This window comes from Anomaloglossus baeobatrachus, unplaced genomic scaffold, assembly GCF_048569485.1.
Source record: "Anomaloglossus baeobatrachus isolate aAnoBae1 unplaced genomic scaffold, aAnoBae1.hap1 Scaffold_735, whole genome shotgun sequence".
NCBI lineage: Eukaryota > Metazoa > Chordata > Amphibia > Anura > Aromobatidae > Anomaloglossus > Anomaloglossus baeobatrachus.
In genome coordinates, this window is record NW_027445113.1 from 54,189 (window position 1) to 79,775 (window position 25,587).

Below are 25,587 nucleotides of genomic sequence, written 5' to 3' on the forward strand. Positions count from 1 at the left end.
AAATTGAGGTGCATATGAAGACGTATGCTTTCTTCCAATTCATTAAATCGGGCTAATATGAATCAGGTGAATTGAGTTCTGCTTTTGGAAACTGGGTTAAGAAGGGGTGCACCGTTCCTGGAGGTACTGCAATACCAGGTCAATGCGTGGAGTGGACAGAGCAAGCTCTTTTTCCATCTCCCTGTTCTAAAAATCCATTTAATATATGGTCCCCAGATAGGGGACGTATCAGATATTAAACTGATAAGAACAGATACTACACTTGATCTTAGCCAAAAGGCCGAGAAGCGATAACCAGAATTGGTTTGGGCCTCGAGTGGCACCCTGGCCTATGCCGGACACATCTTAGGGAGAGAGAGCGAGAGGGAGACAAACCCACGCCTACACAAGACATTTTGTCACCCAAGCCAACCCTTGAAAAGGCTGCTTTGCAGAGCAAAAACAAGAAGAATGGTGCGTTTTGCAGCCGCCGCCCACTGCAATGAATCTGAATAACTCCTCCTTTAGGGCGCAAGCAACTCCCCTCCCCCTTGCAGTCTTTCCAATTCACGATACAAAAAGACGGACAGGACAGGTTGCCTGACTTTCCGTCACTGCCACCCTTTGCCATCCTTACCCGTAGAAAGCCCTTTCATCATCCCCAAACCCTAATCTTTTCCCTTTCCTTCCCAGCCCCCAAACCCTGCCCTCTGTACCTTTCTCACCACCCGCTTCCCTTCTCCTGTCATCCCCCTACCACCCGGGAAAAAAAGAGATTGCCCCCTCCTTCCACTAGCCCACCCTCCCACCCAAAGAACAACTTCTTCTGCGCAGCTTGTTTTCTAGGCAGCAGCGCTATTGTGATGTCATCGGGGGGCATTGTGACAAGCCGCCAGTGTTCCGTCTCTTCATGTTGTGCACAGTTCAAACGGAAAATACATCAACAGGCAGACTACAGAAAAGCTTACTATCAAAGGTTAGAGGGGGGCTTTCTCAGAGGGCTTTTTACAGTTTTTCTATTCCCAATTAGCCGTTTAAGTGTACTTATTGAAAGTAGTAATTCTTTCATAGGCCGCCCTTTCTTAGTATTTGACGTTCCTTATATTGCGGTATGAGGCTTCGCAGTAGGTTGCAAACATTCATCACCCATGACTGTCCCCAATTGAGCTCAGAAGCTCAATGTCTATCATGACCTCTCTTTTAGAATGTCCAAGAGCAAGCAAACTATTCCTCCAGGAGAGGGCGCCAACAGACTACTAAAGAGATCATCATTACTCAAAGAAAACCCCAAAAACCAATGCATGATAGGAATAAACAGGTAACTTTCTTTGGAGTGGAAGCGGAGAGATCGCACCAGATGCCAATTCTAGATCTTATCACACCTGTGGTCACTGCAGCAGCAGGTGAATCCACTTTGTCCAAAAGGGATCTATTCCATTCAATTGCAAATGATCTAGATAAGACAGAGAACTGCAGCACGGGGACATAGCCGAGTTGGTCAGGTTGAGTGGTGATGAGTTTGCTATTTGGATGAATAAAGAAAGTCAAAAGTGTGAAAGATAAAAAACAAAAGGAGGAAGTGTGAAAAGTGAATGGGCCAAATTGAGGTGCATATGAAGACGTATGCTTTCTTCCAATTCATTAAATCGGGCTAATATGAATCAGGTGAATTGAGTTCTGCTTTTGGAAACTGGGTTAAGAAGGGGTGCACCGTTCCTGGAGGTACTGCAATACCAGGTCAATGCGTGGAGTGGACAGAGCAAGCTCTTTTTCCATCTCCCTGTTCTAAAAATCCATTTAATATATGGTCCCCAGATAGGGGACGTATCAGATATTAAACTGATAAGAACAGATACTACACTTGATCTTAGCCAAAAGGCCGAGAAGCGATAACCAGAATTGGTTTGGGCCTCGAGTGGCACCCTGGCCTATGCCGGACACATCTTAGGGAGAGAGAGCGAGAGGGAGACAAACCCACGCCTACACAAGACATTTTGTCACCCAAGCCAACCCTTGAAAAGGCTGCTTTGCAGAGCAAAAACAAGAAGAATGGTGCGTTTTGCAGCCGCCGCCCACTGCAATGAATCTGAATAACTCCTCCTTTAGGGCGCAAGCAACTCCCCTCCCCCTTGCAGTCTTTCCAATTCACGATACAAAAAGACGGACAGGACAGGTTGCCTGACTTTCCGTCACTGCCACCCTTTGCCATCCTTACCCGTAGAAAGCCCTTTCATCATCCCCAAACCCTAATCTTTTCCCTTTCCTTCCCAGCCCCCAAACCCTGCCCTCTGTACCTTTCTCACCACCCGCTTCCCTTCTCCTGTCATCCCCCTACCACCCGGGAAAAAAAGAGATTGCCCCCTCCTTCCACTAGCCCACCCTCCCACCCAAAGAACAACTTCTTCTGCGCAGCTTGTTTTCTAGGCAGCAGCGCTATTGTGATGTCATCGGGGGGCATTGTGACAAGCCGCCAGTGTTCCGTCTCTTCATGTTGTGCACAGTTCAAACGGAAAATACATCAACAGGCAGACTACAGAAAAGCTTACTATCAAAGGTTAGAGGGGGGCTTTCTCAGAGGGCTTTTTACAGTTTTTCTATTCCCAATTAGCCGTTTAAGTGTACTTATTGAAAGTAGTAATTCTTTCATAGGCCGCCCTTTCTTAGTATTTGACGTTCCTTATATTGCGGTATGAGGCTTCGCAGTAGGTTGCAAACATTCATCACCCATGACTGTCCCCAATTGAGCTCAGAAGCTCAATGTCTATCATGACCTCTCTTTTAGAATGTCCAAGAGCAAGCAAACTATTCCTCCAGGAGAGGGCGCCAACAGACTACTAAAGAGATCATCATTACTCAAAGAAAACCCCAAAAACCAATGCATGATAGGAATAAACAGGTAACTTTCTTTGGAGTGGAAGCGGAGAGATCGCACCAGATGCCAATTCTAGATCTTATCACACCTGTGGTCACTGCAGCAGCAGGTGAATCCACTTTGTCCAAAAGGGATCTATTCCATTCAATTGCAAATGATCTAGATAAGACAGAGAACTGCAGCACGGGGACATAGCCGAGTTGGTCAGGTTGAGTGGTGATGAGTTTGCTATTTGGATGAATAAAGAAAGTCAAAAGTGTGAAAGATAAAAAACAAAAGGAGGAAGTGTGAAAAGTGAATGGGCCAAATTGAGGTGCATATGAAGACGTATGCTTTCTTCCAATTCATTAAATCGGGCTAATATGAATCAGGTGAATTGAGTTCTGCTTTTGGAAACTGGGTTAAGAAGGGGTGCACCGTTCCTGGAGGTACTGCAATACCAGGTCAATGCGTGGAGTGGACAGAGCAAGCTCTTTTTCCATCTCCCTGTTCTAAAAATCCATTTAATATATGGTCCCCAGATAGGGGACGTATCAGATATTAAACTGATAAGAACAGATACTACACTTGATCTTAGCCAAAAGGCCGAGAAGCGATAACCAGAATTGGTTTGGGCCTCGAGTGGCACCCTGGCCTATGCCGGACACATCTTAGGGAGAGAGAGCGAGAGGGAGACAAACCCACGCCTACACAAGACATTTTGTCACCCAAGCCAACCCTTGAAAAGGCTGCTTTGCAGAGCAAAAACAAGAAGAATGGTGCGTTTTGCAGCCGCCGCCCACTGCAATGAATCTGAATAACTCCTCCTTTAGGGCGCAAGCAACTCCCCTCCCCCTTGCAGTCTTTCCAATTCACGATACAAAAAGACGGACAGGACAGGTTGCCTGACTTTCCGTCACTGCCACCCTTTGCCATCCTTACCCGTAGAAAGCCCTTTCATCATCCCCAAACCCTAATCTTTTCCCTTTCCTTCCCAGCCCCCAAACCCTGCCCTCTGTACCTTTCTCACCACCCGCTTCCCTTCTCCTGTCATCCCCCTACCACCCGGGAAAAAAAGAGATTGCCCCCTCCTTCCACTAGCCCACCCTCCCACCCAAAGAACAACTTCTTCTGCGCAGCTTGTTTTCTAGGCAGCAGCGCTATTGTGATGTCATCGGGGGGCATTGTGACAAGCCGCCAGTGTTCCGTCTCTTCATGTTGTGCACAGTTCAAACGGAAAATACATCAACAGGCAGACTACAGAAAAGCTTACTATCAAAGGTTAGAGGGGGGCTTTCTCAGAGGGCTTTTTACAGTTTTTCTATTCCCAATTAGCCGTTTAAGTGTACTTATTGAAAGTAGTAATTCTTTCATAGGCCGCCCTTTCTTAGTATTTGACGTTCCTTATATTGCGGTATGAGGCTTCGCAGTAGGTTGCAAACATTCATCACCCATGACTGTCCCCAATTGAGCTCAGAAGCTCAATGTCTATCATGACCTCTCTTTTAGAATGTCCAAGAGCAAGCAAACTATTCCTCCAGGAGAGGGCGCCAACAGACTACTAAAGAGATCATCATTACTCAAAGAAAACCCCAAAAACCAATGCATGATAGGAATAAACAGGTAACTTTCTTTGGAGTGGAAGCGGAGAGATCGCACCAGATGCCAATTCTAGATCTTATCACACCTGTGGTCACTGCAGCAGCAGGTGAATCCACTTTGTCCAAAAGGGATCTATTCCATTCAATTGCAAATGATCTAGATAAGACAGAGAACTGCAGCACGGGGACATAGCCGAGTTGGTCAGGTTGAGTGGTGATGAGTTTGCTATTTGGATGAATAAAGAAAGTCAAAAGTGTGAAAGATAAAAAACAAAAGGAGGAAGTGTGAAAAGTGAATGGGCCAAATTGAGGTGCATATGAAGACGTATGCTTTCTTCCAATTCATTAAATCGGGCTAATATGAATCAGGTGAATTGAGTTCTGCTTTTGGAAACTGGGTTAAGAAGGGGTGCACCGTTCCTGGAGGTACTGCAATACCAGGTCAATGCGTGGAGTGGACAGAGCAAGCTCTTTTTCCATCTCCCTGTTCTAAAAATCCATTTAATATATGGTCCCCAGATAGGGGACGTATCAGATATTAAACTGATAAGAACAGATACTACACTTGATCTTAGCCAAAAGGCCGAGAAGCGATAACCAGAATTGGTTTGGGCCTCGAGTGGCACCCTGGCCTATGCCGGACACATCTTAGGGAGAGAGAGCGAGAGGGAGACAAACCCACGCCTACACAAGACATTTTGTCACCCAAGCCAACCCTTGAAAAGGCTGCTTTGCAGAGCAAAAACAAGAAGAATGGTGCGTTTTGCAGCCGCCGCCCACTGCAATGAATCTGAATAACTCCTCCTTTAGGGCGCAAGCAACTCCCCTCCCCCTTGCAGTCTTTCCAATTCACGATACAAAAAGACGGACAGGACAGGTTGCCTGACTTTCCGTCACTGCCACCCTTTGCCATCCTTACCCGTAGAAAGCCCTTTCATCATCCCCAAACCCTAATCTTTTCCCTTTCCTTCCCAGCCCCCAAACCCTGCCCTCTGTACCTTTCTCACCACCCGCTTCCCTTCTCCTGTCATCCCCCTACCACCCGGGAAAAAAAGAGATTGCCCCCTCCTTCCACTAGCCCACCCTCCCACCCAAAGAACAACTTCTTCTGCGCAGCTTGTTTTCTAGGCAGCAGCGCTATTGTGATGTCATCGGGGGGCATTGTGACAAGCCGCCAGTGTTCCATCTCTTCATGTTGTGCACAGTTCAAACGGAAAATACATCAACAGGCAGACTACAGAAAAGCTTACTATCAAAGGTTAGAGGGGGGCTTTCTCAGAGGGCTTTTTACAGTTTTTCTATTCCCAATTAGCCGTTTAAGTGTACTTATTGAAAGTAGTAATTCTTTCATAGGCCGCCCTTTCTTAGTATTTGACGTTCCTTATATTGCGGTATGAGGCTTCGCAGTAGGTTGCAAACATTCATCACCCATGACTGTCCCCAATTGAGCTCAGAAGCTCAATGTCTATCATGACCTCTCTTTTAGAATGTCCAAGAGCAAGCAAACTATTCCTCCAGGAGAGGGCGCCAACAGACTACTAAAGAGATCATCATTACTCAAAGAAAACCCCAAAAACCAATGCATGATAGGAATAAACAGGTAACTTTCTTTGGAGTGGAAGCGGAGAGATCGCACCAGATGCCAATTCTAGATCTTATCACACCTGTGGTCACTGCAGCAGCAGGTGAATCCACTTTGTCCAAAAGGGATCTATTCCATTCAATTGCAAATGATCTAGATAAGACAGAGAACTGCAGCACGGGGACATAGCCGAGTTGGTCAGGTTGAGTGGTGATGAGTTTGCTATTTGGATGAATAAAGAAAGTCAAAAGTGTGAAAGATAAAAAACAAAAGGAGGAAGTGTGAAAAGTGAATGGGCCAAATTGAGGTGCATATGAAGACGTATGCTTTCTTCCAATTCATTAAATCGGGCTAATATGAATCAGGTGAATTGAGTTCTGCTTTTGGAAACTGGGTTAAGAAGGGGTGCACCGTTCCTGGAGGTACTGCAATACCAGGTCAATGCGTGGAGTGGACAGAGCAAGCTCTTTTTCCATCTCCCTGTTCTAAAAATCCATTTAATATATGGTCCCCAGATAGGGGACGTATCAGATATTAAACTGATAAGAACAGATACTACACTTGATCTTAGCCAAAAGGCCGAGAAGCGATAACCAGAATTGGTTTGGGCCTCGAGTGGCACCCTGGCCTATGCCGGACACATCTTAGGGAGAGAGAGCGAGAGGGAGACAAACCCACGCCTACACAAGACATTTTGTCACCCAAGCCAACCCTTGAAAAGGCTGCTTTGCAGAGCAAAAACAAGAAGAATGGTGCGTTTTGCAGCCGCCGCCCACTGCAATGAATCTGAATAACTCCTCCTTTAGGGCGCAAGCAACTCCCCTCCCCCTTGCAGTCTTTCCAATTCACGATACAAAAAGACGGACAGGACAGGTTGCCTGACTTTCCGTCACTGCCACCCTTTGCCATCCTTACCCGTAGAAAGCCCTTTCATCATCCCCAAACCCTAATCTTTTCCCTTTCCTTCCCAGCCCCCAAACCCTGCCCTCTGTACCTTTCTCACCACCCGCTTCCCTTCTCCTGTCATCCCCCTACCACCCGGGAAAAAAAGAGATTGCCCCCTCCTTCCACTAGCCCACCCTCCCACCCAAAGAACAACTTCTTCTGCGCAGCTTGTTTTCTAGGCAGCAGCGCTATTGTGATGTCATCGGGGGGCATTGTGACAAGCCGCCAGTGTTCCGTCTCTTCATGTTGTGCACAGTTCAAACGGAAAATACATCAACAGGCAGACTACAGAAAAGCTTACTATCAAAGGTTAGAGGGGGGCTTTCTCAGAGGGCTTTTTACAGTTTTTCTATTCCCAATTAGCCGTTTAAGTGTACTTATTGAAAGTAGTAATTCTTTCATAGGCCGCCCTTTCTTAGTATTTGACGTTCCTTATATTGCGGTATGAGGCTTCGCAGTAGGTTGCAAACATTCATCACCCATGACTGTCCCCAATTGAGCTCAGAAGCTCAATGTCTATCATGACCTCTCTTTTAGAATGTCCAAGAGCAAGCAAACTATTCCTCCAGGAGAGGGCGCCAACAGACTACTAAAGAGATCATCATTACTCAAAGAAAACCCCAAAAACCAATGCATGATAGGAATAAACAGGTAACTTTCTTTGGAGTGGAAGCGGAGAGATCGCACCAGATGCCAATTCTAGATCTTATCACACCTGTGGTCACTGCAGCAGCAGGTGAATCCACTTTGTCCAAAAGGGATCTATTCCATTCAATTGCAAATGATCTAGATAAGACAGAGAACTGCAGCACGGGGACATAGCCGAGTTGGTCAGGTTGAGTGGTGATGAGTTTGCTATTTGGATGAATAAAGAAAGTCAAAAGTGTGAAAGATAAAAAACAAAAGGAGGAAGTGTGAAAAGTGAATGGGCCAAATTGAGGTGCATATGAAGACGTATGCTTTCTTCCAATTCATTAAATCGGGCTAATATGAATCAGGTGAATTGAGTTCTGCTTTTGGAAACTGGGTTAAGAAGGGGTGCACCGTTCCTGGAGGTACTGCAATACCAGGTCAATGCGTGGAGTGGACAGAGCAAGCTCTTTTTCCATCTCCCTGTTCTAAAAATCCATTTAATATATGGTCCCCAGATAGGGGACGTATCAGATATTAAACTGATAAGAACAGATACTACACTTGATCTTAGCCAAAAGGCCGAGAAGCGATAACCAGAATTGGTTTGGGCCTCGAGTGGCACCCTGGCCTATGCCGGACACATCTTAGGGAGAGAGAGCGAGAGGGAGACAAACCCACTCCTACACAAGACATTTTGTCACCCAAGCCAACCCTTGAAAAGGCTGCTTTGCAGAGCAAAAACAAGAAGAATGGTGCGTTTTGCAGCCGCCGCCCACTGCAATGAATCTGAATAACTCCTCCTTTAGGGCGCAAGCAACTCCCCTCCCCCTTGCAGTCTTTCCAATTCACGATACAAAAAGACGGACAGGACAGGTTGCCTGACTTTCCGTCACTGCCACCCTTTGCCATCCTTACCCGTAGAAAGCCCTTTCATCATCCCCAAACCCTAATCTTTTCCCTTTCCTTCCCAGCCCCCAAACCCTGCCCTCTGTACCTTTCTCACCACCCGCTTCCCTTCTCCTGTCATCCCCCTACCACCCGGGAAAAAAAGAGATTGCCCCCTCCTTCCACTAGCCCACCCTCCCACCCAAAGAACAACTTCTTCTGCGCAGCTTGTTTTCTAGGCAGCAGCGCTATTGTGATGTCATCGGGGGGCATTGTGACAAGCCGCCAGTGTTCCGTCTCTTCATGTTGTGCACAGTTCAAACGGAAAATACATCAACAGGCAGACTACAGAAAAGCTTACTATCAAAGGTTAGAGGGGGGCTTTCTCAGAGGGCTTTTTACAGTTTTTCTATTCCCAATTAGCCGTTTAAGTGTACTTATTGAAAGTAGTAATTCTTTCATAGGCCGCCCTTTCTTAGTATTTGACGTTCCTTATATTGCGGTATGAGGCTTCGCAGTAGGTTGCAAACATTCATCACCCATGACTGTCCCCAATTGAGCTCAGAAGCTCAATGTCTATCATGACCTCTCTTTTAGAATGTCCAAGAGCAAGCAAACTATTCCTCCAGGAGAGGGCGCCAACAGACTACTAAAGAGATCATCATTACTCAAAGAAAACCCCAAAAACCAATGCATGATAGGAATAAACAGGTAACTTTCTTTGGAGTGGAAGCGGAGAGATCGCACCAGATGCCAATTCTAGATCTTATCACACCTGTGGTCACTGCAGCAGCAGGTGAATCCACTTTGTCCAAAAGGGATCTATTCCATTCAATTGCAAATGATCTAGATAAGACAGAGAACTGCAGCACGGGGACATAGCCGAGTTGGTCAGGTTGAGTGGTGATGAGTTTGCTATTTGGATGAATAAAGAAAGTCAAAAGTGTGAAAGATAAAAAACAAAAGGAGGAAGTGTGAAAAGTGAATGGGCCAAATTGAGGTGCATATGAAGACGTATGCTTTCTTCCAATTCATTAAATCGGGCTAATATGAATCAGGTGAATTGAGTTCTGCTTTTGGAAACTGGGTTAAGAAGGGGTGCACCGTTCCTGGAGGTACTGCAATACCAGGTCAATGCGTGGAGTGGACAGAGCAAGCTCTTTTTCCATCTCCCTGTTCTAAAAATCCATTTAATATATGGTCCCCAGATAGGGGACGTATCAGATATTAAACTGATAAGAACAGATACTACACTTGATCTTAGCCAAAAGGCCGAGAAGCGATAACCAGAATTGGTTTGGGCCTCGAGTGGCACCCTGGCCTATGCCGGACACATCTTAGGGAGAGAGAGCGAGAGGGAGACAAACCCACGCCTACACAAGACATTTTGTCACCCAAGCCAACCCTTGAAAAGGCTGCTTTGCAGAGCAAAAACAAGAAGAATGGTGCGTTTTGCAGCCGCCGCCCACTGCAATGAATCTGAATAACTCCTCCTTTAGGGCGCAAGCAACTCCCCTCCCCCTTGCAGTCTTTCCAATTCACGATACAAAAAGACGGACAGGACAGGTTGCCTGACTTTCCGTCACTGCCACCCTTTGCCATCCTTACCCGTAGAAAGCCCTTTCATCATCCCCAAACCCTAATCTTTTCCCTTTCCTTCCCAGCCCCCAAACCCTGCCCTCTGTACCTTTCTCACCACCCGCTTCCCTTCTCCTGTCATCCCCCTACCACCCGGGAAAAAAAGAGATTGCCCCCTCCTTCCACTAGCCCACCCTCCCACCCAAAGAACAACTTCTTCTGCGCAGCTTGTTTTCTAGGCAGCAGCGCTATTGTGATGTCATCGGGGGGCATTGTGACAAGCCGCCAGTGTTCCGTCTCTTCATGTTGTGCACAGTTCAAACGGAAAATACATCAACAGGCAGACTACAGAAAAGCTTACTATCAAAGGTTAGAGGGGGGCTTTCTCAGAGGGCTTTTTACAGTTTTTCTATTCCCAATTAGCCGTTTAAGTGTACTTATTGAAAGTAGTAATTCTTTCATAGGCCGCCCTTTCTTAGTATTTGACGTTCCTTATATTGCGGTATGAGGCTTCGCAGTAGGTTGCAAACATTCATCACCCATGACTGTCCCCAATTGAGCTCAGAAGCTCAATGTCTATCATGACCTCTCTTTTAGAATGTCCAAGAGCAAGCAAACTATTCCTCCAGGAGAGGGCGCCAACAGACTACTAAAGAGATCATCATTACTCAAAGAAAACCCCAAAAACCAATGCATGATAGGAATAAACAGGTAACTTTCTTTGGAGTGGAAGCGGAGAGAACGCACCAGATGCCAATTCTAGATCTTATCACACCTGTGGTCACTGCAGCAGCAGGTGAATCCACTTTGTCCAAAAGGGATCTATTCCATTCAATTGCAAATGATCTAGATAAGACAGAGAACTGCAGCACGGGGACATAGCCGAGTTGGTCAGGTTGAGTGGTGATGAGTTTGCTATTTGGATGAATAAAGAAAGTCAAAAGTGTGAAAGATAAAAAACAAAAGGAGGAAGTGTGAAAAGTGAATGGGCCAAATTGAGGTGCATATGAAGACGTATGCTTTCTTCCAATTCATTAAATCGGGCTAATATGAATCAGGTGAATTGAGTTCTGCTTTTGGAAACTGGGTTAAGAAGGGGTGCACCGTTCCTGGAGGTACTGCAATACCAGGTCAATGCGTGGAGTGGACAGAGCAAGCTCTTTTTCCATCTCCCTGTTCTAAAAATCCATTTAATATATGGTCCCCAGATAGGGGACGTATCAGATATTAAACTGATAAGAACAGATACTACACTTGATCTTAGCCAAAAGGCCGAGAAGCGATAACCAGAATTGGTTTGGGCCTCGAGTGGCACCCTGGCCTATGCCGGACACATCTTAGGGAGAGAGAGCGAGAGGGAGACAAACCCACTCCTACACAAGACATTTTGTCACCCAAGCCAACCCTTGAAAAGGCTGCTTTGCAGAGCAAAAACAAGAAGAATGGTGCGTTTTGCAGCCGCCGCCCACTGCAATGAATCTGAATAACTCCTCCTTTAGGGCGCAAGCAACTCCCCTCCCCCTTGCAGTCTTTCCAATTCACGATACAAAAAGACGGACAGGACAGGTTGCCTGACTTTCCGTCACTGCCACCCTTTGCCATCCTTACCCGTAGAAAGCCCTTTCATCATCCCCAAACCCTAATCTTTTCCCTTTCCTTCCCAGCCCCCAAACCCTGCCCTCTGTACCTTTCTCACCACCCGCTTCCCTTCTCCTGTCATCCCCCTACCACCCGGGAAAAAAAGAGATTGCCCCCTCCTTCCACTAGCCCACCCTCCCACCCAAAGAACAACTTCTTCTGCGCAGCTTGTTTTCTAGGCAGCAGCGCTATTGTGATGTCATCGGGGGGCATTGTGACAAGCCGCCAGTGTTCCGTCTCTTCATGTTGTGCACAGTTCAAACGGAAAATACATCAACAGGCAGACTACAGAAAAGCTTACTATCAAAGGTTAGAGGGGGGCTTTCTCAGAGGGCTTTTTACAGTTTTTCTATTCCCAATTAGCCGTTTAAGTGTACTTATTGAAAGTAGTAATTCTTTCATAGGCCGCCCTTTCTTAGTATTTGACGTTCCTTATATTGCGGTATGAGGCTTCGCAGTAGGTTGCAAACATTCATCACCCATGACTGTCCCCAATTGAGCTCAGAAGCTCAATGTCTATCATGACCTCTCTTTTAGAATGTCCAAGAGCAAGCAAACTATTCCTCCAGGAGAGGGCGCCAACAGACTACTAAAGAGATCATCATTACTCAAAGAAAACCCCAAAAACCAATGCATGATAGGAATAAACAGGTAACTTTCTTTGGAGTGGAAGCGGAGAGATCGCACCAGATGCCAATTCTAGATCTTATCACACCTGTGGTCACTGCAGCAGCAGGTGAATCCACTTTGTCCAAAAGGGATCTATTCCATTCAATTGCAAATGATCTAGATAAGACAGAGAACTGCAGCACGGGGACATAGCCGAGTTGGTCAGGTTGAGTGGTGATGAGTTTGCTATTTGGATGAATAAAGAAAGTCAAAAGTGTGAAAGATAAAAAACAAAAGGAGGAAGTGTGAAAAGTGAATGGGCCAAATTGAGGTGCATATGAAGACGTATGCTTTCTTCCAATTCATTAAATCGGGCTAATATGAATCAGGTGAATTGAGTTCTGCTTTTGGAAACTGGGTTAAGAAGGGGTGCACCGTTCCTGGAGGTACTGCAATACCAGGTCAATGCGTGGAGTGGACAGAGCAAGCTCTTTTTCCATCTCCCTGTTCTAAAAATCCATTTAATATATGGTCCCCAGATAGGGGACGTATCAGATATTAAACTGATAAGAACAGATACTACACTTGATCTTAGCCAAAAGGCCGAGAAGCGATAACCAGAATTGGTTTGGGCCTCGAGTGGCACCCTGGCCTATGCCGGACACATCTTAGGGAGAGAGAGCGAGAGGGAGACAAACCCACGCCTACACAAGACATTTTGTCACCCAAGCCAACCCTTGAAAAGGCTGCTTTGCAGAGCAAAAACAAGAAGAATGGTGCGTTTTGCAGCCGCCGCCCACTGCAATGAATCTGAATAACTCCTCCTTTAGGGCGCAAGCAACTCCCCTCCCCCTTGCAGTCTTTCCAATTCACGATACAAAAAGACGGACAGGACAGGTTGCCTGACTTTCCGTCACTGCCACCCTTTGCCATCCTTACCCGTAGAAAGCCCTTTCATCATCCCCAAACCCTAATCTTTTCCCTTTCCTTCCCAGCCCCCAAACCCTGCCCTCTGTACCTTTCTCACCACCCGCTTCCCTTCTCCTGTCATCCCCCTACCACCCGGGAAAAAAAGAGATTGCCCCCTCCTTCCACTAGCCCACCCTCCCACCCAAAGAACAACTTCTTCTGCGCAGCTTGTTTTCTAGGCAGCAGCGCTATTGTGATGTCATCGGGGGGCATTGTGACAAGCCGCCAGTGTTCCGTCTCTTCATGTTGTGCACAGTTCAAACGGAAAATACATCAACAGGCAGACTACAGAAAAGCTTACTATCAAAGGTTAGAGGGGGGCTTTCTCAGAGGGCTTTTTACAGTTTTTCTATTCCCAATTAGCCGTTTAAGTGTACTTATTGAAAGTAGTAATTCTTTCATAGGCCGCCCTTTCTTAGTATTTGACGTTCCTTATATTGCGGTATGAGGCTTCGCAGTAGGTTGCAAACATTCATCACCCATGACTGTCCCCAATTGAGCTCAGAAGCTCAATGTCTATCATGACCTCTCTTTTAGAATGTCCAAGAGCAAGCAAACTATTCCTCCAGGAGAGGGCGCCAACAGACTACTAAAGAGATCATCATTACTCAAAGAAAACCCCAAAAACCAATGCATGATAGGAATAAACAGGTAACTTTCTTTGGAGTGGAAGCGGAGAGAACGCACCAGATGCCAATTCTAGATCTTATCACACCTGTGGTCACTGCAGCAGCAGGTGAATCCACTTTGTCCAAAAGGGATCTATTCCATTCAATTGCAAATGATCTAGATAAGACAGAGAACTGCAGCACGGGGACATAGCCGAGTTGGTCAGGTTGAGTGGTGATGAGTTTGCTATTTGGATGAATAAAGAAAGTCAAAAGTGTGAAAGATAAAAAACAAAAGGAGGAAGTGTGAAAAGTGAATGGGCCAAATTGAGGTGCATATGAAGACGTATGCTTTCTTCCAATTCATTAAATCGGGCTAATATGAATCAGGTGAATTGAGTTCTGCTTTTGGAAACTGGGTTAAGAAGGGGTGCACCGTTCCTGGAGGTACTGCAATACCAGGTCAATGCGTGGAGTGGACAGAGCAAGCTCTTTTTCCATCTCCCTGTTCTAAAAATCCATTTAATATATGGTCCCCAGATAGGGGACGTATCAGATATTAAACTGATAAGAACAGATACTACACTTGATCTTAGCCAAAAGGCCGAGAAGCGATAACCAGAATTGGTTTGGGCCTCGAGTGGCACCCTGGCCTATGCCGGACACATCTTAGGGAGAGAGAGCGAGAGGGAGACAAACCCACGCCTACACAAGACATTTTGTCACCCAAGCCAACCCTTGAAAAGGCTGCTTTGCAGAGCAAAAACAAGAAGAATGGTGCGTTTTGCAGCCGCCGCCCACTGCAATGAATCTGAATAACTCCTCCTTTAGGGCGCAAGCAACTCCCCTCCCCCTTGCAGTCTTTCCAATTCACGATACAAAAAGACGGACAGGACAGGTTGCCTGACTTTCCGTCACTGCCACCCTTTGCCATCCTTACCCGTAGAAAGCCCTTTCATCATCCCCAAACCCTAATCTTTTCCCTTTCCTTCCCAGCCCCCAAACCCTGCCCTCTGTACCTTTCTCACCACCCGCTTCCCTTCTCCTGTCATCCCCCTACCACCCGGGAAAAAAGAGATTGCCCCCTCCTTCCACTAGCCCACCCTCCCACCCAAAGAACAACTTCTTCTGCGCAGCTTGTTTTCTAGGCAGCAGCGCTATTGTGATGTCATCGGGGGGCATTGTGACAAGCCGCCAGTGTTCCGTCTCTTCATGTTGTGCACAGTTCAAACGGAAAATACATCAACAGGCAGACTACAGAAAAGCTTACTATCAAAGGTTAGAGGGGGGCTTTCTCAGAGGGCTTTTTACAGTTTTTCTATTTCCAATTAGCCGTTTAAGTGTACTTATTGAAAGTAGTAATTCTTTCATAGGCCGCCCTTTCTTAGTATTTGACGTTCCTTATATTGCGGTATGAGGCTTCGCAGTAGGTTGCAAACATTCATCACCCATTGACTGTCCCAATTGAGCTCAGAAGCTCAATGTCTATCATGACCTCTCTTTTTAGAATGTCCAAGAGCAAGCAAACTATTCCTCCAGGAGAGGGCGCCAACAGACTACTAAAGAGATCATCATTACTCAAAGAAAACCCCAAAAACCAATGCATGATAGGAATAAACAGGTAACTTTCTTGGAGTGGAAGCGGAGAGATCGCACCAGATGCCAATTCTCAGATCTTATCACACCTGTGGTCACTGCAGCAGCAGGTGAATCCACTTTGTCCAAAAGGGATCTATTCCATTCAATTGCAAATGATCTAGATAAGACAGAGAACTGCAGCACGGGGACATAGCCGAGTTGGTCAGGTTGAGTGGTGATGAGTTTGCTATTTGGATGAATAAAGAAAGTCAAAAGTGTGAAAGATAAAAACACAAAGGAGGAAGTGTGAAAAGTGAATGGGCCAAATTGAGGTGCATATGAAGACGTATGCTTTCTTCCAATTCATTAAATCGGGCTAATATGAATCAGGTGAATTGAGTTCTGCTTTTGGAAACTGGGTTAAGAAGGGGTGCACCGTTCCTGGAGGTACTGCAATACCAGGTCAATGCGTGGAGTGGACAGAGCAAGCTCTTTTTCCCATCTCCCTGTTCTAAAAATCCATTTAATATATGGTCCCCAGATAGGGGACGTATCAGATATTAAACTGATAAGAACAGATACTACACTTGATCTTAGCCAAAAGGCCGAGAAGCGATAACCAGAATTGGTTTGGGCCTCGAGTGGCACCCTGGCCTATGCCGGACACATCTTAGGGAGAGAGAGCGAGAGGGAGACAAACCCACGCCTACACAAGACATTTTGTCACCCAAGCCAACCCTTGAAAAGGCTGCTTTGCAGAGCAAAAACAAGAAGAATGGTGCGTTTTGCAGCCGCCGCCCACTGCAATGAATCTGAATAACTCCTCCTTTAGGGCGCAAGCAACTCCCCTCCCCCTTGCAGTCTTTCCAATTCACGATACAAAAAGACGGACAGGACAGGTTGCCTGACTTTCCGTCACTGCCACCCTTTGCCATCCTTACCCGTAGAAAGCCCTTTCATCATCCCCAAACCCTAATCTTTTCCCTTTCCTTCCCAGCCCCCAAACCCTGCCCTCTGTACCTTTCTCACCACCCCGCTTCCCTTCTCCTGTCATCCCCCTACCACCCGGGAAAAAAAGAGATTGCCCCCTCCTTCCACTAGCCCACCCTCCCACCCCAAAGAACAACTTCTTCTGCGCAGCTTGTTTTCTAGGCAGCAGCGCTATTGTGATGTCATCGGGGGGCATTGTGACAAGCCGCCAGTGTTCCGTCTCTTCATGTTGTGCACAGTTCAAACGGAAAATACAATCAACAGGCAGACTACAGAAAAGCTTACTATCAAAGGTTAGAGGGGGGCTTTCTCAGAGGGCTTTTTACAGTTTTTCTATTCCCAATTAGCCGTTTAAGTGTACTTATTGAAAGTAGTAATTCTTTCATAGGCCGCCCTTTCTTAGTATTTGACGTTCCTTATATTGCGGTATGAGCTTCGCAGTAGGTTGCAAACATTCATCACCCATGACTGTCCCCAATTGAGCTCAGAAGCTCAATGTCTATCATGACCTCTCTTTTAGAATGTCCAAGAGCAAGCAAACTATTCCTCCAGGAGAGGGCGCCAACAGACTACTAAAGAGATCATCATTACTCAAAGAAAACCCCAAAAACCAATGCATGATAGGAATAAAACAGGTAACTTTCTTTGGAGTGGAAGCGGAGAGATCGCACCAGATGCCAATTCTAGATCTTATCACACCTGTGGTCACTGCAGCAGCAGGTGAATCCACTTTGTCCAAAAGGGATCTATTCCATTCAATTGCAAATGATCTAGATAAGACAGAGAACTGCAGCACGGGGACATAGCCGAGTTGGTCAGGTTGAGTGGTGATGAGTTTGCTATTTGGATGAATAAAGAAAGTCAAAAGTGTGAAAGATAAAAAACAAAAGGAGGAAGTGTGAAAAGTGAATGGGCCAAATTGAGGTGCATATGAAGACGTATGCTTTCTTCCAATTCATTAAATCGGGCTAATATGAATCAGGTGAATTGAGTTCTGCTTTTGGAAACTGGGTTAAGAAGGGGTGCACCGTTCCTGGAGGTACTGCAATACCAGGTCAATGCGTGGAGTGGACAGAGCAAGCTCTTTTTCCATCTCCCTGTTCTAAAAATCCATTTAATATATGGTCCCCAGATAGGGGACGTATCAGATATTAAACTGATAAGAACAGATACTACACTTGATCTTAGCCAAAAGGCCGAGAAGCGATAACCAGAATTGGTTTGGGCCTCGAGTGGCACCCTGGCCTATGCCGGACACATCTTAGGGAGAGAGAGCGAGAGGGAGACAAACCCACGCCTACACAAGACATTTTGTCACCCAAGCCAACCCTTGAAAAGGCTGCTTTGCAGAGCAAAAACAAGAAGAATGGTGCGTTTTGCAGCCGCCGCCCACTGCAATGAATCTGAATAACTCCTCCTTTAGGGCGCAAGCAACTCCCCTCCCCCTTGCAGTCTTTCCAATTCACGATACAAAAAGACGGACAGGACAGGTTGCCTGACTTTCCGTCACTGCCACCCTTTGCCATCCTTACCCGTAGAAAGCCCTTTCATCATCCCCAAACCCTAATCTTTTCCCTTTCCTTCCCAGCCCCCAAACCCTGCCCTCTGTACCTTTCTCACCACCCGCTTCCCTTCTCCTGTCATCCCCCTACCACCCGGGAAAAAAAGAGATTGCCTCCTCCTTCCACTAGCCCACCCTCCCACCCAAAGAACAACTTCTTCTGCGCAGCTTGTTTTCTAGGCAGCAGCGCTATTGTGATGTCATCGGGGGGCATTGTGACAAGCCGCCAGTGTTCCGTCTCTTCATGTTGTGCACAGTTCAAACGGAAAATACATCAACAGGCAGACTACAGAAAAGCTTACTATCAAAGGTTAGAGGGGGGCTTTCTCAGAGGGCTTTTTACAGTTTTTCTATTCCCAATTAGCCGTTTAAGTGTACTTATTGAAAGTAGTAATTCTTTCATAGGCCGCCCTTTCTTAGTATTTGACGTTCCTTATATTGCGGTATGAGGCTTCGCAGTAGGTTGCAAACATTCATCACCCATGACTGTCCCCAATTGAGCTCAGAAGCTCAATGTCTATCATGACCTCTCTTTTAGAATGTCCAAGAGCAAGCAAACTATTCCTCCAGGAGAGGGCGCCAACAGACTACTAAAGAGATCATCATTACTCAAAGAAAACCCCAAAAACCAATGCATGATAGGAATAAACAGGTAACTTTCTTTGGAGTGGAAGCGGAGAGATCGCACCAGATGCCAATTCTAGATCTTATCACACCTGTGGTCACTGCAGCAGCAGGTGAATCCACTTTGTCCAAAAGGGATCTATTCCATTCAATTGCAAATGATCTAGATAAGACAGAGAACTGCAGCACGGGGACATAGCCGAGTTGGTCAGGTTGAGTGGTGATGAGTTTGCTATTTGGATGAATAAAGAAAGTCAAAAGTGTGAAAGATAAAAAACAAAAGGAGGAAGTGTGAAAAGTGAATGGGCCAAATTGAGGTGCATATGAAGACGTATGCTTTCTTCCAATTCATTAAATCGGGCTAATATGAATCAGGTGAATTGAGTTCTGCTTTTGGAAACTGGGTTAAGAAGGGGTGCACCGTTCCTGGAGGTACTGCAATACCAGGTCAATGCGTGGAGTGGACAGAGCAAGCTCTTTTTCCATCTCCCTGTTCTAAAAATCCATTTAATATATGGTCCCCAGATAGGGGACGTATCAGATATTAAACTGATAAGAACAGATACTACACTTGATCTTAGCCAAAAGGCCGAGAAGCGATAACCAGAATTGGTTTGGGCCTCGAGTGGCACCCTGGCCTATGCCGGACACATCTTAGGGAGAGAGAGCGAGAGGGAGACAAACCCACGCCTACACAAGACATTTTGTCACCCAAGCCAACCCTTGAAAAGGCTGCTTTGCAGAGCAAAAACAAGAAGAATGGTGCGTTTTGCAGCCGCCGCCCACTGCAATGAATCTGAATAACTCCTCCTTTAGGGCGCAAGCAACTCCCCTCCCCCTTGCAGTCTTTCCAATTCACGATACAAAAAGACGGACAGGACAGGTTGCCTGACTTTCCGTCACTGCCACCCTTTGCCATCCTTACCCGTAGAAAGCCCTTTCATCATCCCCAAACCCTAATCTTTTCCCTTTCCTTCCCAGCCCCCAAACCCTGCCCTCTGTACCTTTCTCACCACCCGCTTCCCTTCTCCTGTCATCCCCCTACCACCCGGGAAAAAAAGAGATTGCCCCCTCCTTCCACTAGCCCACCCTCCCACCCAAAGAACAACTTCTTCTGCGCAGCTTGTTTTCTAGGCAGCAGCGCTATTGTGATGTCATCGGGGGGCATTGTGACAAGCCGCCAGTGTTCCGTCTCTTCATGTTGTGCACAGTTCAAACGGAAAATACATCAACAGGCAGACTACAGAAAAGCTTACTATCAAAGGTTAGAGGGGGGCTTTCTCAGAGGGCTTTTTACAGTTTTTCTATTCCCAATTAGCCGTTTAAGTGTACTTATTGAAAGTAGTAATTCTTTCATAGGCCGCCCTTTCTTAGTATTTGACGTTCCTTATATTGCGGTATGAGGCTTCGCAGTAGGTTGCAAACATTCATCACCCATGACTGTCCCCAATTGAGCTCAGAAGCTCAATGTCTATCATGACCTCTCTTTTAGAATGTCCAAGAGCAAGCAAACTATTCCTCCAGGAGAGGGCGCCAACAGACTACTAAAGAGATCATCATTACTCAAAGAAAACCCCAAAAACCAATGCATGATAGGAATAAACAGGTAACTTTCTTTGGAGTGGAAGCGGAGAGATCGCACCAGATGCCAATTCTAGATCTTATCACACCTGTGGTCACTGCAGCAGCAGGTGAATCCACTTTGTCCAAAAGGGATCTATTCCATTCAATTGCAAATGATCTAGATAAGACAGAGAACTGCAGCACGGGGACATAGCCGAGTTGGTCAGGTTGAGTGGTGATGAGTTTGCTATTTGGATGAATAAAGAAAGTCAAAAGTGTGAAAGATAAAAAACAAAAGGAGGAAGTGTGAAAAGTGAATGGGCCAAATTGAGGTGCATATGAAGACGTATGCTTTCTTCCAATTCATTAAATCGGGCTAATATGAATCAGGTGAATTGAGTTCTGCTTTTGGAAACTGGGTTAAGAAGGGGTGCACCGTTCCTGGAGGTACTGCAATACCAGGTCAATGCGTGGAGTGGACAGAGCAAGCTCTTTTTCCATCTCCCTGTTCTAAAAATCCATTTAATATATGGTCCCCAGATAGGGGACGTATCAGATATTAAACTGATAAGAACAGATACTACACTTGATCTTAGCCAAAAGGCCGAGAAGCGATAACCAGAATTGGTTTGGGCCTCGAGTGGCACCCTGGCCTATGCCGGACACATCTTAGGGAGAGAGAGCGAGAGGGAGACAAACCCACGCCTACACAAGACATTTTGTCACCCAAGCCAACCCTTGAAAAGGCTGCTTTGCAGAGCAAAAACAAGAAGAATGGTGCGTTTTGCAGCCGCCGCCCACTGCAATGAATCTGAATAACTCCTCCTTTAGGGCGCAAGCAACTCCCCTCCCCCTTGCAGTCTTTCCAATTCACGATACAAAAAGACGGACAGGACAGGTTGCCTGACTTTCCGTCACTGCCACCCTTTGCCATCCTTACCCGTAGAAAGCCCTTTCATCATCCCCAAACCCTAATCTTTTCCCTTTCCTTCCCAGCCCCCAAACCCTGCCCTCTGTACCTTTCTCACCACCCGCTTCCCTTCTCCTGTCATCCCCCTACCACCCGGGAAAAAAAGAGATTGCCCCCTCCTTCCACTAGCCCACCCTCCCACCCAAAGAACAACTTCTTCTGCGCAGCTTGTTTTCTAGGCAGCAGCGCTATTGTGATGTCATCGGGGGGCATTGTGACAAGCCGCCAGTGTTCCGTCTCTTCATGTTGTGCACAGTTCAAACGGAAAATACATCAACAGGCAGACTACAGAAAAGCTTACTATCAAAGGTTAGAGGGGGGCTTTCTCAGAGGGCTTTTTACAGTTTTTCTATTCCCAATTAGCCGTTTAAGTGTACTTATTGAAAGTAGTAATTCTTTCATAGGCCGCCCTTTCTTAGTATTTGACGTTCCTTATATTGCGGTATGAGGCTTCGCAGTAGGTTGCAAACATTCATCACCCATGACTGTCCCCAATTGAGCTCAGAAGCTCAATGTCTATCATGACCTCTCTTTTAGAATGTCCAAGAGCAAGCAAACTATTCCTCCAGGAGAGGGCGCCAACAGACTACTAAAGAGATCATCATTACTCAAAGAAAACCCCAAAAACCAATGCATGATAGGAATAAACAGGTAACTTTCTTTGGAGTGGAAGCGGAGAGATCGCACCAGATGCCAATTCTAGATCTTATCACACCTGTGGTCACTGCAGCAGCAGGTGAATCCACTTTGTCCAAAAGGGATCTATTCCATTCAATTGCAAATGATCTAGATAAGACAGAGAACTGCAGCACGGGGACATAGCCGAGTTGGTCAGGTTGAGTGGTGATGAGTTTGCTATTTGGATGAATAAAGAAAGTCAAAAGTGTGAAAGATAAAAAACAAAAGGAGGAAGTGTGAAAAGTGAATGGGCCAAATTGAGGTGCATATGAAGACGTATGCTTTCTTCCAATTCATTAAATCGGGCTAATATGAATCAGGTGAATTGAGTTCTGCTTTTGGAAACTGGGTTAAGAAGGGGTGCACCGGTCCTGGAGGTACTGCAATACCAGGTCAATGCGTGGAGTGGACAGAGCAAGCTCTTTTTCCATCTCCCTGTTCTAAAAATCCATTTAATATATGGTCCCCAGATAGGGGACGTATCAGATATTAAACTGATAAGAACAGATACTACACTTGATCTTAGCCAAAAGGCCGAGAAGCGATAACCAGAATTGGTTTGGGCCTCGAGTGGCACCCTGGCCTATGCCGGACACATCTTAGGGAGAGAGAGCGAGAGGGAGACAAACCCACGCCTACACAAGACATTTTGTCACCCAAGCCAACCCTTGAAAAGGCTGCTTTGCAGAGCAAAAACAAGAAGAATGGTGCGTTTTGCAGCCGCCGCCCACTGCAATGAATCTGAATAACTCCTCCTTTAGGGCGCAAGCAACTCCCCTCCCCCTTGCAGTCTTTCCAATTCACGATACAAAAAGACGGACAGGACAGGTTGCCTGACTTTCCGTCACTGCCACCCTTTGCCATCCTTACCCGTAGAAAGCCCTTTCATCATCCCCAAACCCTAATCTTTTCCCTTTCCTTCCCAGCCCCCAAACCCTGCCCTCTGTACCTTTCTCACCACCCGCTTCCCTTCTCCTGTCATCCCCCTACCACCCGGGAAAAAAAGAGATTGCCCCCTCCTTCCACTAGCCCACCCTCCCACCCAAAGAACAACTTCTTCTGCGCAGCTTGTTTTCTAGGCAGCAGCGCTATTGTGATGTCATCGGGGGGCATTGTGACAAGCCGCCAGTGTTCCGTCTCTTCATGTTGTGCACAGTTCAAACGGAAAATACATCAACAGGCAGACTACAGAAAAGCTTACTATCAAAGGTTAGAGGGGGGCTTTCTCAGAGGGCTTTTTACAGTTTTTCTATTCCCAATTAGCCGTTTAAGTGTACTTATTGAAAGTAGTAATTCTTTCATAGGCCGCCCTTTCTTAGTATTTGACGTTCCTTATATTGCGGTATGAGGCTTCGCAGTAGGTTGCAAACATTCATCACCCATGACTGTCCCCAATTGAGCTCAGAAGCTCAATGTCTATCATGACCTCTCTTTTAGAATGTCCAAGAGCAAGCAAACTATTCCTCCAGGAGAGGGCGCCAACAGACTACTAAAGAGATCATCATTACTCAAAGAAAACCCCAAAAACCAATGCATGATAGGAATAAACAGGTAACTTTCTTTGGAGTGGAAGCGGAGAGATCGCACCAGATGCCAATTCTAGATCTTATCACACCTGTGGTCACTGCAGCAGCAGGTGAATCCACTTTGTCCAAAAGGGATCTATTCCATTCAATTGCAAATGATCTAGATAAGACAGAGAACTGCAGCACGGGGACATAGCCGAGTTGGTCAGGTTGAGTGGTGATGAGTTTGCTATTTGGATGAATAAAGAAAGTCAAAAGTGTGAAAGATAAAAAACAAAAGGAGGAAGTGTGAAAAGTGAATGGGCCAAATTGAGGTGCATATGAAGACGTATGCTTTCTTCCAATTCATTAAATCGGGCTAATATGAATCAGGTGAATTGAGTTCTGCTTTTGGAAACTGGGTTAAGAAGGGGTGCACCGTTCCTGGAGGTACTGCAATACCAGGTCAATGCGTGGAGTGGACAGAGCAAGCTCTTTTTCCATCTCCCTGTTCTAAAAATCCATTTAATATATGGTCCCCAGATAGGGGACGTATCAGATATTAAACTGATAAGAACAGATACTACACTTGATCTTAGCCAAAAGGCCGAGAAGCGATAACCAGAATTGGTTTGGGCCTCGAGTGGCACCCTGGCCTATGCCGGACACATCTTAGGGAGAGAGAGCGAGAGGGAGACAAACCCACGCCTACACAAGACATTTTGTCACCCAAGCCAACCCTTGAAAAGGCTGCTTTGCAGAGCAAAAACAAGAAGAATGGTGCGTTTTGCAGCCGCCGCCCACTGCAATGAATCTGAATAACTCCTCCTTTAGGGCGCAAGCAACTCCCCTCCCCCTTGCAGTCTTTCCAATTCACGATACAAAAAGACGGACAGGACAGGTTTGACTTTCCGTCACTGCCACCCTTTGCCATCCTTACCCGTAGAAAGCCCTTTCATCATCCCCAAACCCTAATCTTTTCCCTTTCCTTCCCAGCCCCCAAACCCTGCCCTCTGTACCTTTCTCACCACCCGCTTCCCTTCTCCTGTCATCCCCCTACCACCCGGGAAAAAAAGAGATTGCCCCCTCCTTCCACTAGCCCACCCTCCCACCCAAAGAACAACTTCTTCTGCGCAGCTTGTTTTCTAGGCAGCAGCGCTATTGTGATGTCATCGGGGGGCATTGTGACAAGCCGCCAGTGTTCCGTCTCTTCATGTTGTGCACAGTTCAAACGGAAAATACATCAACAGGCAGACTACAGAAAAGCTTACTATCAAAGGTTAGAGGGGGGCTTTCTCAGAGGGCTTTTTACAGTTTTTCTATTCCCAATTAGCCGTTTAAGTGTACTTATTGAAAGTAGTAATTCTTTCATAGGCCGCCCTTTCTTAGTATTTGACGTTCCTTATATTGCGGTATGAGGCTTCGCAGTAGGTTGCAAACATTCATCACCCATGACTGTCCCCAATTGAGCTCAGAAGCTCAATGTCTATCATGACCTCTCTTTTAGAATGTCCAAGAGCAAGCAAACTATTCCTCCAGGAGAGGGCGCCAACAGACTACTAAAGAGATCATCATTACTCAAAGAAAACCCCAAAAACCAATGCATGATAGGAATAAACAGGTAACTTTCTTTGGAGTGGAAGCGGAGAGATCGCACCAGATGCCAATTCTAGATGTTATCACACCTGTGGTCACTGCAGCAGCAGGTGAATCCACTTTGTCCAAAAGGGATCTATTCCATTCAATTGCAAATGATCTAGATAAGACAGAGAACTGCAGCACGGGGACATAGCCGAGTTGGTCAGGTTGAGTGGTGATGAGTTTGCTATTTGGATGAATAAAGAAAGTCAAAAGTGTGAAAGATAAAAAACAAAAGGAGGAAGTGTGAAAAGTGAATGGGCCAAATTGAGGTGCATATGAAGACGTATGCTTTCTTCCAATTCATTAAATCGGGCTAATATGAATCAGGTGAATTGAGTTCTGCTTTTGGAAACTGGGTTAAGAAGGGGTGCACCGTTCCTGGAGGTACTGCAATACCAGGTCAATGCGTGGAGTGGACAGAGCAAGCTCTTTTTCCATCTCCCTGTTCTAAAAATCCATTTAATATATGGTCCCCAGATAGGGGACGTATCAGATATTAAACTGATAAGAACAGATACTACACTTGATCTTAGCCAAAAGGCCGAGAAGCGATAACCAGAATTGGTTTGGGCCTCGAGTGGCACCCTGGCCTATGCCGG

At 46.2% G+C, this 25,587-nt stretch overlaps 17 non-coding genes across 17 annotated transcripts; all 17 read right to left on the minus strand.

Annotated features, from left to right (window-relative positions):
- Positions 1–101: 101 nt before the first annotated feature.
- Positions 102–292, minus strand: LOC142287556 (U2 spliceosomal RNA). Its single transcript, XR_012748512.1, has one exon. It is a non-coding gene; the product is annotated as a U2 spliceosomal RNA (small nuclear RNA).
- Positions 293–1,679: 1,387 nt separating this feature from the next.
- Positions 1,680–1,870, minus strand: LOC142287557 (U2 spliceosomal RNA). The gene has a single exon (XR_012748513.1). It is a non-coding gene; the product is annotated as a U2 spliceosomal RNA (small nuclear RNA).
- Positions 1,871–3,257: 1,387 nt separating this feature from the next.
- LOC142287558 (U2 spliceosomal RNA) lies at positions 3,258–3,448 on the minus strand. The gene has a single exon (XR_012748514.1). It is a non-coding gene; the product is annotated as a U2 spliceosomal RNA (small nuclear RNA).
- Positions 3,449–4,835: 1,387 nt separating this feature from the next.
- LOC142287559 (U2 spliceosomal RNA) lies at positions 4,836–5,026 on the minus strand. The gene has a single exon (XR_012748515.1). It is a non-coding gene; the product is annotated as a U2 spliceosomal RNA (small nuclear RNA).
- Positions 5,027–6,413: 1,387 nt separating this feature from the next.
- Positions 6,414–6,604, minus strand: LOC142287560 (U2 spliceosomal RNA). The gene has a single exon (XR_012748516.1). It is a non-coding gene; the product is annotated as a U2 spliceosomal RNA (small nuclear RNA).
- Positions 6,605–7,991: 1,387 nt separating this feature from the next.
- Positions 7,992–8,182, minus strand: LOC142287561 (U2 spliceosomal RNA). The gene has a single exon (XR_012748517.1). It is a non-coding gene; the product is annotated as a U2 spliceosomal RNA (small nuclear RNA).
- A 1,387-nt stretch (positions 8,183–9,569) lies between these two features.
- LOC142287562 (U2 spliceosomal RNA) lies at positions 9,570–9,760 on the minus strand. The gene has a single exon (XR_012748518.1). It is a non-coding gene; the product is annotated as a U2 spliceosomal RNA (small nuclear RNA).
- Positions 9,761–11,147: 1,387 nt separating this feature from the next.
- Positions 11,148–11,338, minus strand: LOC142287563 (U2 spliceosomal RNA). The gene has a single exon (XR_012748519.1). It is a non-coding gene; the product is annotated as a U2 spliceosomal RNA (small nuclear RNA).
- Positions 11,339–12,725: 1,387 nt separating this feature from the next.
- On the minus strand, positions 12,726–12,916 carry LOC142287564 (U2 spliceosomal RNA). The gene has a single exon (XR_012748520.1). It is a non-coding gene; the product is annotated as a U2 spliceosomal RNA (small nuclear RNA).
- Positions 12,917–14,303: 1,387 nt separating this feature from the next.
- Positions 14,304–14,494, minus strand: LOC142287566 (U2 spliceosomal RNA). Its single transcript, XR_012748522.1, has one exon. It is a non-coding gene; the product is annotated as a U2 spliceosomal RNA (small nuclear RNA).
- Positions 14,495–15,881: 1,387 nt separating this feature from the next.
- LOC142287524 (U2 spliceosomal RNA) lies at positions 15,882–16,073 on the minus strand. The gene has a single exon (XR_012748485.1). It is a non-coding gene; the product is annotated as a U2 spliceosomal RNA (small nuclear RNA).
- Positions 16,074–17,463: 1,390 nt separating this feature from the next.
- LOC142287567 (U2 spliceosomal RNA) lies at positions 17,464–17,654 on the minus strand. Its single transcript, XR_012748523.1, has one exon. It is a non-coding gene; the product is annotated as a U2 spliceosomal RNA (small nuclear RNA).
- Positions 17,655–19,041: 1,387 nt separating this feature from the next.
- On the minus strand, positions 19,042–19,232 carry LOC142287568 (U2 spliceosomal RNA). The gene has a single exon (XR_012748524.1). It is a non-coding gene; the product is annotated as a U2 spliceosomal RNA (small nuclear RNA).
- Positions 19,233–20,619: 1,387 nt separating this feature from the next.
- LOC142287569 (U2 spliceosomal RNA) lies at positions 20,620–20,810 on the minus strand. Its single transcript, XR_012748525.1, has one exon. It is a non-coding gene; the product is annotated as a U2 spliceosomal RNA (small nuclear RNA).
- Positions 20,811–22,197: 1,387 nt separating this feature from the next.
- On the minus strand, positions 22,198–22,388 carry LOC142287523 (U2 spliceosomal RNA). Its single transcript, XR_012748484.1, has one exon. It is a non-coding gene; the product is annotated as a U2 spliceosomal RNA (small nuclear RNA).
- A 1,387-nt stretch (positions 22,389–23,775) lies between these two features.
- LOC142287570 (U2 spliceosomal RNA) lies at positions 23,776–23,966 on the minus strand. Its single transcript, XR_012748526.1, has one exon. It is a non-coding gene; the product is annotated as a U2 spliceosomal RNA (small nuclear RNA).
- A 1,384-nt stretch (positions 23,967–25,350) lies between these two features.
- Positions 25,351–25,541, minus strand: LOC142287571 (U2 spliceosomal RNA). The gene has a single exon (XR_012748527.1). It is a non-coding gene; the product is annotated as a U2 spliceosomal RNA (small nuclear RNA).
- Between the last annotated feature and the right edge of the window lie 46 nt (positions 25,542–25,587).